The sequence below is a fragment of the Aplidium turbinatum genome, chromosome 14, assembly GCF_918807975.1.
Source record: "Aplidium turbinatum chromosome 14, kaAplTurb1.1, whole genome shotgun sequence".
Lineage (NCBI taxonomy): Eukaryota > Metazoa > Chordata > Ascidiacea > Aplousobranchia > Polyclinidae > Aplidium > Aplidium turbinatum.
This window is the reverse complement of record NC_137485.1, coordinates 23,501,929-23,516,479: the sequence shown is the minus strand read 5'-3', so window position 1 is coordinate 23,516,479 and position 14,551 is coordinate 23,501,929.

Below are 14,551 nucleotides of genomic sequence, written 5' to 3'. Positions count from 1 at the left end.
TAAGAAAGTTTTTTTACGTACTAAAAGTGAAAATTATTGAAAAAAAATTGTCTTTTCAAAAAATATATTTCTAAGACATTTCATACAGTGAAAAATAATTTTTTTTTGCGAAACTGTCTAATTCTTTTTGTTTGAAACTAACGTCATTAAAAATTGTCTAAGAAAGTTTTTTTACGTACTAAAAGTGAAAATTATTGAAAAAAAATTGTCTTTTCAAAAACATTTTTCTAAGACATTCCATACAGTGAAAAATAATTTTTTTTTGCGAAACTGTCTAATTCTTTTTGTTTGAAACTAACGTCATTAAAAATTGTCTAAGAAAGTTTTTTTACGTACTAAAAGTGAAAATTATTGAAAAAAAATTGTCTTTTCAAAAAAATTTTTCTAAGACATTTCATACAGTGAAAAGTAATTTTTTTTTGCGAAACTGTCTAATTCTTTTTGTTTGAAACTAAAGTCATGAAAAATTGTCTAAGAAAGTTTTTTTACGTACTAAAAGTGAAAATTAATGAAACAAATTTTCTTTTCAAAACAAATTTTCAAAATGTTTTCCAAGACATTTCATACAGTGAAAAATAATTTTTTTTCGCGAAACTGTCTAATTCTTATTGTTTGAAACTAACGTCATTAAAAATTGTCTAAGAAAGTATTTTTACGTATTAAACGTGAACATTACTGAAAAAAAATTGTCTCTTCAAAAAAATTTTCAAAATTTTTTCTAAGACATTTCATACAGTGAAAAATAATTTTTTTTTGCGAAACTATCTAATTCTTTTAGTTTGGAACTAACGTCATTAAAAATTGTCTAAGAAAGTTTTTTTACGTACTAAAAGTGAACATTATTGAAAAAAAATTGTCTTTCAAAAAAAATTTTTCAAAAATTTTTTCCAGGACATTTCATACAGTGAAAAATAATTTTTTTTTGCGAAACTATCTAATTCTTTTAGTTTGGAACTAACGTCATTAAAAATTGTCTAAGAAAGTTTTTTACGTACTAAAAATGAACATTATTGAAAAAAAATTGTCTTTTTAAAAAAAATTTTCCAAGACATTTCATACAGTAAAAAATAATTTTTTTTTGCGAAACTATCTAATTCTTTTAGTTTGGAACTAACGTCATTAGAAATTGTCTAAGAAAGTTTTTTTACGTACTAAAAATGAACATTATTGAAAAAAAATTGTCTTTTCAAAAAAATTTTTAAAATTTTTCTAAGACATTTCATACAGTGAAAAATAATTTTTTTTTGCGAAACTATCTAATTCTTTTAGTTTGGAACTAACGTCATTAAAAATTGTCTAAGAAAGTTTTTTTACGTACTAAAAGTGAACATTATTGAAAAAAATTGTCTTTTCAAAAAAACTTTTCAAAAATTTTTCTAAGACATTTCATACACTGAAAAATAATTTTTTTTTGCGAAACTATCTAATTCTTTTAGTTTGGAACTAACGTCATTAAAAATTGTCTAAGAAAGTTTTTTTACGTACTAAAAATGAACATTATTGAAGAAAAATTGTCTTTTTAAAAAAATTTTTCCAAGACATTTCATACAGTGAAAAATAATTTTTTTTTGCGAAACTATCTAATTCTTTTAGTTTGGAACTAACGTCATTAAAGATTGTCTAAGAAAGTTTTTTTACGTACTAAAAGTGAACATTATTGAAAAAAAATTGTCTTTTCAAAAAAAATTTTCAAAAATTTTTCCAAGACATTTCATACAGTGAAAATTAATTTTTTTTTGCGAAACTATCTAATTCTTTTAGTTTGGAAGTAACGTCATTAAAAATTGTCTAAGAAATTTTTTTTACGTACTAAAAGTGAACATTATTGAAAAAAAATTGTCTTTTCAAAAAAATTTTTCAAAAATTTTTCTAAGACATTTCATACAGTGAAAAATAATTTTTTTTTGTGAAACTATCTAATTCTTTTAGTTTGGAACTAACGTCATTAAAAATTGTCTAAGAAAGTTTTTTTACGTACTAAAAGTGAACATTATTGAAAAAAAATTGTCTTTTCAAAAAAATTTTTCAAAAATTTTTCTAAGACATTTCATACAGTGAAAAATAATTTTTTTTTGCGAAACTATCCAATTCTTTTAGTTTGGAACTAACGTCATTAAAAATTGTCTAAGAAAGTTTTTTTACGTACTAAAAGTGAACATTATTGAAAAAAAATTGTCTTTTCAAAAAAAATTTTCAAAAATTTTTCTAAGACATTTCATACAGTGAAAAATAGTTTTTTTTGCGAAACTATCTAATTCTTTTAGTTTGGAAGTAACGTCATTAAAAATTGTCTAAGAAAGTTTTTTCACGTTTTAAAAATGAACATTATTGAAAAAAAATTGTCTTTTCAAAAAAATTTTTCCAAGACATTTCATACAGTGAAAAATAAGTTTTTTTTGCGAAACTATCTAATTCTTTTAGTTTGGAACTAACGTCATTAAAAATTGTCTAAGAAAGTTTTTTTACGTACTAAAAATGAACATTATTGAAAAAAAATTGTCTTTTCAAAAAAATTTTTCAAAAATTTTTCTAAGACATTTCATACAGTGAAAAATAATTTTTTTTTGCGAAACTATCTAATTCTTTTAGTTTGGAAGTAACGTCATTAAAAATTGTCTAAGAAAGTTTTTTTACATACTAAAAATGAACATTATTGAAAAAAAATTGTCTTTTCAAAAAAATTTTTCAAAAATTTTTCTAAGACATTTCATACAGTGAAAAATAATTTTTTTTTGCGAAACTATCTAGATCTTTTATTTTGGAACTAACGTCATTAAAAATTGTCTAAGACAGTTTTTTTACGTACTAAAAATGAACATTATTGAAAAAAAATTGTCTTTTCAAAAATATTTTCCAAGACATTTCATACAGTGAAAAATAATTTTTTTTGCGAAACTATCTAATTCTTTTAGTTTGGAACTAACGTCGTTAAAAATTGTCTAAGAAAGTTTTTTTACGTACTAAAAGTGAACATTATTGAAAAAAAATTGTCTTTCCAAAAAAATTTTTCAAAAATTTTTCCAAGACATTTCATACAGTGAAAAATATTTTTTTTTTTCGAAACTATCTAATCCTTTTAGTTTGGAACTAACGTCATTAAAAACTGTCTAAGAAAGTTTTTTTACGTACTAAAAGAGTACATTAATGAAAAAAATTGTCTTTTCAAAAAAACTTTTCAAAAATGTTTCTAAGACATTTCATACAGTGAAAAATAATTTTTTTTTGCGAAACTATCTAATTCTTTTAGTTTGGAACTAACGTCATTAAAAATTGTCTAAGAAAGTTTTTTTACGTACTAAAAATGAACATTATTGAAAAAAAATTGTCTTTTCAAAAAAATTTTTCCAAGACATTTCATACAGTGAAAAATAATTTTTTTATTGCGAAACTATCTAATTCTTTTAGTTTGGAACTAACGTCATTAAAAATTGTCTAAGAAAGTTTCTTTACGTACTAAAAGTGAACATTATTGAAAAAAAATTGTCTTTTCAAAAAAATTTTTCCAAGACATTTCATACAGTGAAAAATAATTTTTTTTTGCGAAACTATCTAATTCTTTTAGTTTGGAACTAACGTCATTAAAAATTGTCTAAGAAAGTTTTTTTACGTACTAAAAGTGAAAATTATTGAAAAAAAATTGTCTTTTCAAAAAATATATTTCTAAGACATTTCATACAGTGAAAAATAATTTTTTTTTGCGAAACTGTCTAATTCGCTTTGTTTGAAACTAACGTCATTAAAAATTGTCTAAGAAAGTTTTTTTACGTACTAAAAGTGAAAATTATTGAAAAAAAATTGTCTTTACAAAAAAATTTTTCTAAGACATTTCATACAGTGAAAAATAATTTTTTTTTGCGAAACTGTCTAATTCTTTTTGTTTGAAACTAACGTCATTAAAAATTGTCTAAGAAAGTTTTTTTACGTACTAAAAGTGAAAATTATTGAAAAAAAATTGTCTTTTCAAAAAAATTTTTCCAAGACATTTCATACAGTGAAAAATAATTTTTCTTTGGGAAACTGTCTAATTCTTTTTGTTTGAAACTAACGTCATTAAAAATTGTCTAAGAAAGTTTTTTTACGTACTAAAAGTGAAAATTATTGAAAAAAAATTGTCTTTTCAAAAAAATTTTTCTGAGACATTTCATACAGTGAAAAATAATTTTTTTTTGCGAAACTGTCTAATTCGTTTTGTTTGAAACTAACGTCATTAAAAATTGTCTAAGAAAGTTTTTTTACGTACTAAAAGTGAAAATTATTGAAAAAAAATTTTCTTTTCAAAAAAATTTTTCCCAGACATTTCATACAGTGAAAAATAATTTTTTTTTGCGAAACTGTCTAATTCTTTTTGTTTGAAACTAACGTCATTAAAAATTGTCTAAGAAAGTTTTTTTACGTACTAAAAGTGAAAATTATTGAAAAAAAATTGTCTTTTCAAAAAAATTTTTCTAAGACATTTCATACAGTGAAAAACTAACGTCATTAAAAATTGTCCAAGAAAGTTTTTTTACGTACTAAAAGTGAAAATTATTGAAAAAAATTTTCTTTTCAAGAAAAATTTTCAAAAATTTTTCTAAGACATTTCATACAGTGAAAAATAATTTTTTTTTGAGAAACTGTCTAATTCTTTTTTTTTGAAACTAACGTCAATAAAAATTGTCTAAAAAGTTTTTTTAAGTACTAAAAGTGAAAATTATTGAAAAAAAATTGTCTTTTCAAAAAAATTTTTCTAAGACATTTCATACAGTGAAAAATAATTTTTTTTTGCGAAACTGTCTAATTCTTTTTGTTTGAAACTAACGTCATTAAAAATTGTCTAAGAAAGTTTTTTTACGTACTAAAAGTGAAAATTATTGAAAAAAAATTGTCTTTTCAAAAAAATTTTTCTAAGACATTTCATACAGTGAAAAATAATTTTTTTTTGCGGAACTGTCTAATTCTTTTTGTTTGAAACTAACGTCATTAAAAATTGTCTAAGAAAGTTTTTTTACGTACTAAAAGTGAAAATTATTGAAAAAAAATTGTCTTTTCAAAAAAATTTTTCTAAGACATTTCATACAGTGAAAAATAATTTTTTTTTGCGAAACTGTCTAATTCTTTTTGTTTGAAACTAACGTCAATAAAAATTGTCTAAGAAAGTTTTTTTACGTACTAAAAGTGAAAATTATTGAAAAAAATTTTCTTTTCAAGAAAAATTTTCAAAAATTTTTCTAAGACATTTCATACAGTGAAAAATAATTTTTTTTTGAGAAACTGTCTAATTCTTTTTGTTTGAAACTAACGTCATTAAAAATTGTCTAAGAAAGTTTTTTTAAGTACTAAAAGTGAAAATTATTGAAAAAAAATTGTCTTTTCAAAAAAATTTTTCTAAGACATTTCATACAGTGAAAAATAATTTTTCTTTGCGAAACTGTCTAATTCGCTTTGTTTGAAACTAACGTCATTAAAAATTGTCTAAGAAAGTTTTTTACGTACTAAAAGTGAAAATTATTGAAAAAAAATTTTCTTTTCAAAAAAATTTTTCTAAGACATTTCATACAGTGAAAAATATTTTTTTTTTTCGAAACTGTCTAATTCTTTTTGTTTGAAACTAACGTCATTAAAAATTGTCTAAGAAAGTTTTTTTACGTACTAAAAGTGAAAATTATTGAAAAAAAATTGTCTTTTCAAAAAAATTTTTCCAAGACATTTCATACAGTGAAAAATAATTTTTTTTTGGGAAACTGTCTAATTCTTTTTGTTTGAAACTAACGTCATTACAAATTGTCTAAGAAAGTTTTTTTACGTACTAAAAGTGAAAATTATTGAAAAAAAATTGTCTTTTTAAAAAAATTTTTCTAAGACATTTCATACAGTGAAAAATAATTTTTTTTTGCGAAACTGTCTAATTCTTTTTGTTTGAAACTAACGTCATTAAAAATTGTCTAAGAAAGTTTTTTTAAGTACTAAAAGTGAAAATTATTGAAAAAAAATTTTCTTTTCAAAAAAATTTTTCTAAGACATTTCATACAGTAAAAAATATTTTTTTTTTGCGAAACTATCCAAATCTTTTTGTTTGAAACTAACGTCATTAAAAATTGTCTAAGAAAGTTTTTTTACGTACTAAAAGTGAAAATTATTGAAAAAAATTTTCTTTTCCAAAAAAATTTCAAAAATTTTTCAGACATTTCATACAGTCAAAAATAATTTTTTTTTTCGAAACTGTTTAATTCTTTTTGTTTGAAACTAACGTCATTACAAATTGTCTAAGAAAGTTTTTTTACGTACTAAAAGTGAAAGTTATTGAAAAAAATTGTCTTTTCAAAAAAAATTTTCAAAAATTTTTCTAAGACATTTCATACAGTGAAAAATAATTTTATTTTGCGAAACTGTCTAATTCGTTTTGTTTGAAACTAACGTCATTAAAAATTGTCTAAGAAAGTTTTTTTACGTATTAAAAGTGAAAATTATTGAAAAAAAATTGTCTTTTCAAAAAAATTTTTCTAAGACATTTCATACAGTGAAAAATATTTTTTTTTTGCGAAACTGTCTAATTCTTTTTGTTTGAAACTAACGTCATTAAAAATTGTCTAAGAAAGTTTTTTTACGTACTAAAAGTGAAAATTATTGAAAAAAATTTTCTTTTCAAGATAAATTTTCAAAAATTTTTTCTAAGACATTTCATACAGTGAAAAATAATTTTTTTTGCGAAACTGTCTAATTCTTTTTGTTTGAAACTAACGTCATTAAAAATTGTCTAAGAAAGTTTTTTTAAGTACTAAAAGTGAAAATTATTGAAAAAAAATTGTCTTTTCAAAAAAATTTTTCTAAGACATTTCATACAGTGAAAAATAATTTTTTTTTGCGAAACTGTCTAATTCTTTTTGTTTGAAACTAACGTCATTAAAAATTGTCTAAGAAAGTTTTTTTACGTACTAAAAGTGAAAATTATTGAAAAAAAATTGTCTTTTCAAAAAAATTTTTCTAAGACATTTCATACAGTGAAAAATAATTTTTTTTTGCGAAACTGTCTAATTCTTTTTGTTTGAAACTAACGTCATTAAAAATTGTCTAAGAAAGTTTTTTTACGTACTAAAAGTGAAAATTATTGAAAAAAAATTGTCTTTTCAAAAAAATTTTTCCAAGACATTTCATACAGTGAAAAATAATTTTTTTTTGCGAAACTGTCTAATTCTTTTTGTTTGAAACTAACGTCATTAAAAGTTGTCTAGGAATGTTTTTTTACGTACTAAAAGTGAAAATTATTGAAAAAAAACTTTCTTTTCAAAAAAATTTTTCTAAGACATTTCATACAGTGAAAAATAATTTTTTTTTGCGAAACTGTCTAATTCTTTTTGTTTGAAACTAACGTCATTAAAAATTGTCTAAGAAAGTTTTTTTAAGTACTAAAAGTGAACATTATTGAAAAAAAATTGTCTTTTCAAAAAAATTTTTCTAAGACATTTCATAGTGAAAAATAATTTTTTTTTGCGAAACTGTCTAATTCGTATTGTTTGAAACTAACGTCATTAAAAATTGTCTAAGAAAGTTTTTTTACGTACTAAAAGTGAAAATTATTGAAAAAAAATTTTCTTTTCAAAAAAATTTTTCTAAGACATTTCATACAGTGAAAAATATTTTTTTTTTGCGAAACTGTCTAATTCTTTTTGTTTGAAACTAACGTCATTAAAAATTGTCTAAGAAAGTTTTTTTACGTACTAAAAGTGAAAATTATTGAAAAAAAATTGTCTTTTCAAAAAAATTTTTCCAAGACATTTCATACAGTGAAAAACAATTTTTTTTTGCAAAACTGTCTAATTCTTTTTGTTTGAAACTAATGTCATTAAAAATTGTCTAAGAAAGTTTTTTTAAGTACTAAAAGTGAAAATTATTGAAAAAAAATTGTCTTTTCAAAAAAATTTTTCTAAGACATTTCATACAGTGAAAAATAATTTTTCTTTGCGAAACTGTCTAATTCGCTTTGTTTGAAACTAACGTCATTAAAAATTGTCTAAGAAAGTTTTTTTACGTACTAAAAGTGAAAATTATTGAAAAAAAATTTTCTTTTCAAAAAAATTTTTCTAAGACATTTCATACAGTGAAAAATATTTTTTTTTTTCGAAACTGTCTAATTCTTTTTGTTTGAAACTAACGTCATTAAAAATTGTCTAAGAAAGTTTTTTTACGTACTAAAAGTGAAAATTATTGAAAAAAAATTGTCTTTTCAAAAAAATTTTTCCAAGACATTTCATACAGTGAAAAATAATTTTTTTTTGGGAAACTGTCTAATTCTTTTTGTTTGAAACTAACGTCATTACAAATTGTCTAAGAAAGTTTTTTTACGTACTAAAAGTGAAAATTATTGAAAAAAATTTTCTTTTCCAAAAAAATTTCAAAAATTTTTCAGACATTTCATACAGTCAAAAATAATTTTTTTTTTCGAAACTGTTTAATTCTTTTTGTTTGAAACTAACGTCATTACAAATTGTCTAAGAAAGTTTTTTTACGTACTAAAAGTGAAAGTTATTGAAAAAAATTGTCTTTTCAAAAAAAATTTTCAAAAATTTTTCTAAGACATTTCATACAGTGAAAAATAATTTTATTTTGCGAAACTGTCTAATTCGTTTTGTTTGAAACTAACGTCATTAAAAATTGTCTAAGAAAGTTTTTTTACGTATTAAAAGTGAGAATTATTGAAAAAAAATTGTCTTTTCAAAAAAATTTTTCTAAGACATTTCATACAGTGAAAAATATTTTTTTTTTGCGAAACTGTCTAATTCTTTTTGTTTGAAACTAACGTCATTAAAAATTGTCTAAGAAAGTTTTTTTACGTACTAAAAGTGAAAATTATTGAAAAAAATTTTCTTTTCAAGATAAATTTTCAAAAATTTTTTCTAAGACATTTCATACAGTGAAAAATAATTTTTTTTTGCGAAACTGTCTAATTCTTTTTGTTTGAAACTAACGTCATTAAAAATTGTCTAAGAAAGTTTTTTTAAGTACTAAAAGTGAAAATTATTGAAAAAAAATTGTCTTTTCAAAAAAATTTTTCTAAGACATTTCATACAGTGAAAAATAATTTTTTTTTGCGAAACTGTCTAATTCTTTTTGTTTGAAACTAACGTCATTAAAAATTGTCTAAGAAAGTTTTTTTACGTACTAAAAGTGAAAATTATTGAAAAAAAATTGTCTTTTCAAAAAAATTTTTCTAAGACATTTCATACAGTGAAAAATAATTTTTTTTTGCGAAACTGTCTAATTCTTTTTGTTTGAAACTAACGTCATTAAAAATTGTCTAAGAAAGTTTTTTTACGTACTAAAAGTGAAAATTATTGAAAAAAAATTGTCTTTTCAAAAAAATTTTTCCAAGACATTTCATACAGTGAAAAATAATTTTTTTTTGCGAAACTGTCTAATTCTTTTTGTTTGAAACTAACGTCATTAAAAGTTGTCTAGGAAAGTTTTTTTACGTACTAAAAGTGAAAATTATTGAAAAAAAACTTTCTTTTCAAAAAAATTTTTCTAAGACATTTCATACAGTGAAAAATAATTTTTTTTTGCGAAACTGTCTAATTCTTTTTGTTTGAAACTAACGTCATTAAAAATTGTCTAAGAAAGTTTTTTTAAGTACTAAAAGTGAACATTATTGAAAAAAAATTGTCTTTTCAAAAAAATTTTTCTAAGACATTTCATAGTGAAAAATAATTTTTTTTTGCGAAACTGTCTAATTCGTATTGTTTGAAACTAACGTCATTAAAAATTGTCTAAGAAAGTTTTTTTACGTACTAAAAGTGAAAATTATTGAAAAAAAATTTTCTTTTCAAAAAAATTTTTCTAAGACATTTCATACAGTGAAAAATATTTTTTTTTTGCGAAACTGTCTAATTCTTTTTGTTTGAAACTAACGTCATTAAAAATTGTCTAAGAAAGTTTTTTTACGTACTAAAAGTGAAAATTATTGAAAAAAAATTGTCTTTTCAAAAAAATTTTTCCAAGACATTTCATACAGTGAAAAATAATTTTTTTTTTGCAAAACTGTCTAATTCTTTTTGTTTGAAACTAACGTCATTAAAAATTGTCTAAGAAAGTTTTTTTAAGTACTAAAAGTGAAAATTATTGAAAAAAAATTGTCTTTTCAAAAAAATTTTTCTAAGACATTTCATACAGTGAAAAATAATTTTTCTTTGCGAAACTGTCTAATTCGCTTTGTTTGAAACTAACGTCATTAAAAATTGTCTAAGAAAGTTTTTTTACGTACTAAAAGTGAAAATTATTGAAAAAAAATTTTCTTTTCAAAAAAATTTTTCTAAGACATTTCATACAGTGAAAAATATTTTTTTTTTTCGAAACTGTCTAATTCTTTTTGTTTGAAACTAACGTCATTAAAAATTGTCTAAGAAAGTTTTTTTACGTACTAAAAGTGAAAATTATTGAAAAAAAATTGTCTTTTCAAAAAAATTTTTCCAAGACATTTCATACAGTGAAAAATAATTTTTTTTTGGGAAACTGTCTAATTCTTTTTGTTTGAAACTAACGTCATTACAAATTGTCTAAGAAAGTTTTTTTATGTACTAAAAGTGAAAATTATTGAAAAAAAATTGTCTTTTTAAAAAAATTTTTCTAAGACATTTCATACAGTGAAAAATAATTTTTTTTTGCGAAACTGTCTAATTCTTTTTGTTTGAAACTAACGTCATTAAAAATTGTCTAAGAAAGTTTTTTTAAGTACTAAAAGTGAAAATTATTGAAAAAAAATTTTCTTTTCAAAAAAATTTTTCTAAGACATTTCATACAGTAAAAAATATTTTTTTTTTGCGAAACTATCCAAATCTTTTTGTTTGAAACTAACGTCATTAAAAATTGTCTAAGAAAGTTTTTTTACGTACTAAAAGTGAAAATTATTGAAAAAAATTTTCTTTTCCAAAAAAATTTCAAAAATTTTTCAGACATTTCATACAGTCAAAAATAATTTTTTTTTTCGAAACTGTTTAATTCTTTTTGTTTGAAACTAACGTCATTACAAATTGTCTAAGAAAGTTTTTTTACGTACTAAAAGTGAAAGTTATTGAAAAAAATTGTCTTTTCAAAAAAAATTTTCAAAAATTTTTCTAAGACATTTCATACAGTGAAAAATAATTTTATTTTGCGAAACTGTCTAATTCGTTTTGTTTGAAACTAACGTCATTAAAAATTGTCTAAGAAAGTTTTTTTACGTATTAAAAGTGAAAATTAATGAAAAAAAATTGTCTTTTCAAAAAAATTTTTCTAAGACATTTCATACAGTGAAAAATATTTTTTTTTTGCGAAACTGTCTAATTCTTTTTGTTTGAAACTAACGTCATTAAAAATTGTCTAAGAAAGTTTTTTTACGTACTAAAAGTGAAAATTATTGAAAAAAATTTTCTTTTCAAGAAAAATTTTCAAAAATTTTTTCTAAGACATTTCATACAGTGAAAAATAATTTTTTTTTCCGAAACTGTCTAATTCTTTTTGTTTGAAACTAACGTCATTACAAATTGTCTAAGAAAGTTTTTTTAAGTACTAAAAGTGAAAATTATTGAAAAAAAATTGTCTTTTCAAAAAAATTTTTCTAAGACATTTCATACAGTGAAAAATAATTTTTTTTTGCGAAACTGTCTAATTCTTTTTGTTTGAAACTAACGTCATTAAAAATTGTCTAAGAAAGTTTTTTTACGTACTAAAAGTGAAAATTATTGAAAAAAAATTGTCTTTTCAAAAAAATTTTTCTAAGACATTTCATACAGTGAAAAATAATTTTTTTTTGCGAAACTGTCTAATTCTTTTTGTTTGAAACTAACGTCATTAAAAATTGTCTAAGAAAGTTTTTTTACGTACTAAAAGTGAAAATTATTGAAAAAAAATTGTCTTTTCAAAAAAATTTTTCTAAGACATTTCATATAGTGAAAAATAATTTTTTTTTGCGAAACTGTCTAATTCTTTTTGTTTGAAACTAACGTCATTAAAAATTGTCTAAGAAAGTTTTTTTAAGTACTAAAAGTGAAAATTATGGAAAAAAAATTGTCTTTTCAAAAAAATTTTTCTAAGACATTTCATAGTGAAAAATAATTTTTTTTTGCGAAACTGTCTAATTCGTATTGTTTGAAACTAACGTCATTAAAAATTGTCTAAGAAAGTTTTTTTACGTACTAAAAGTGAAAATTATTGAAAAAAAATTTTCTTTTCAAAAAAATTTTTCTAAGACATTTCATACAGTGAAAAATAATTTTTTTTTGCGAAACTGTCTAATTCTTTTTGTTTGAAACTAACGTCATTAAAAATTGTCTAAGAAAGTTTTTTTAAATACTAAAAGTGAAAATTATTGAAAAAAAATTGTCTTTTCAAAAAAATTTTTCCAAGACATTTCATACAGTGAAAAATAATTTTTTTTTGCAAAACTGTCTAATTCTTTTTGTTTGAAACTAACGTCATTAAAAATTGTCTAAGAAAGTTTTTTTAAGTACTAAAAGTGAAAATTATTGAAAAAAAATTGTCTTTTCAAAAAAATTTTTCTAAGACATTTCATACAGTGAAAAATAATTTTTTTTTGCGAAACTGTCTAATTCTTTTTGTTTGAAACTAACGTCATTAAAAATTGTCTAAAAAAGTTTTTTTACGTACTAAAAGTGAAAATTATTGAAAAAAAATTGTCTTTTCAAAAAAATTTTTCTAAGACATTTCATACAGTGAAAAATAATTTTTTTTTGCGAAACTGTCTAATTCTTTTTGTTTGAAACTAACGTCATTAAAAATTGTCTAAGAAAGTTTTTTTACGTACTAAAAGTGAAAATTATTGAAAAAAAATTGTCTTTTCAAAAAAATTTTTCCAAGACATTACATACAATGAAAAATAATTTTTTTTTGCGAAACTGTCTAATTCTTTTTGTTTGAAACTAACGTCATTAAAAATTGTCTAAGAAAGTTTTTTTACGTACTAAAAGTGAAAATTATTGAAAAAAAATTGTCTTTTCAAAAAAATTTTTCTAAGACATTTCATACAGTGAAAAATAATTTTTTTTTGCGAAACTGTCTAATTCGTTTTGTTTGAAACTAACGTCATTAAAAATTGTCTAAGAAAGTTTTTTTACGTACTAAAAGTGAAAATTATTGAAAAAAAATTTTCTTTTCAAAAAAATTTTTCCAAGACATTTCATACAGTGAAAAATAATTTTTTTTTGCGAAACTGTCTAATTCTTTTTGTTTGAAACTAACGTCATTAAAAATTGTCTAAGAAAGTTTTTTTACGTACTAAAAGTGAAAATTATTGAAAAAAAATTGTCTTTTCAAAAAAATTTTTCTAAGACATTTCATACAGTGAAAAATAATTTTTTTTTGCGAAACTGTCTAATTCTTTTTGTTTGAAACTAACGTCATTAAAAATTGTCTAAGAAAGTTTTTTTACGTACTAAAAGTGAAAATTATTGAAAAAAATTGTCTTTTCAAGAAAAATTTTCAAAAATTTTTCTAAGACATTTCATACAGTGAAAAATAACTTTTTTTTGCGAAACTGTCTAATTCGTTTTGTTTGAAACTAACGTCATTAAAAATTGTCTAAGAAAGTTTTTTTAAGTACTAAACGTGAAAATTATTGCAAAAAAATTGTCTTTTCAAAAAAATTTTGCTAAGACATTTCATACAGTGAAAAATAATTTTTTTTTGCGAAACTGTCTAATTCGTTTTGTTTGAAACTAACGTCATTAAAAATTGTCTAAGAAAGTTTTTTTACGTACTAAAAGTGAAAATTATTGAAAAAAAATTTTCTTTTCAAAAAAAATTTTCCAAGACATTTCATACAGTGAAAAATAATTTTTTTTTGCGAAACTGTCTAATTCTTTTTGTTTGAAACTAACGTCATTAAAAATTGTCTAAGAAAGTTTTTTACGTACTAAAAGTGAAAATTATTGAAAAAAAATTGTCTTTTCAAAAAAATTTTTCTAAGACATTTCATACAGTGAAAAATAATTTTTTTTTGCGAAACTGTCTAATTCTTTTTGCTTGAAACTAACGTCATTAAAAATTGTCTAAGAAAGTTTTTTTACGTACTAAAAGTGAAAATTATTGAAAAAAAATTGTCTTTTCAAAAAAATTTTTCCAAGACATTTCATACAGTGAAAAATAATTTTTTTTTGCGAAACTGTCTAATTCTTTTTGTTTGAAACTAACGTCATTAAAAATTGTCTAAGAAAGTTTTTTTAAGTACTAAAAGTGAAAATTATTGAAAAAAAATTGTCTTTTCAAAAAAATTTTTCTAAGACATTTCATACAGTGAAAAATAATTTTTTTTTGCGAAACTGTCTAATTCTTTTTGTTTGAAACTAACGTCATTAAAAATTGTCTAAAAAAGTTTTTTTACGTACTAAAAGTGAAAATTATTGAAAAAAAATTGTCTTTTCAAAAAAATTTTTCTAAGACATTTCATACAGTGAAAAATAATTTTTTTTTGCGAAACTGTCTAATTCTTTTTGTTTGAAACTAACGTCATTAAAAATTGTCTAAGAAAGTTTTTTTAAGTACTAAAAGTGAAAATTATTGAAAAAAAATTGTCTTTTCAAAAAAA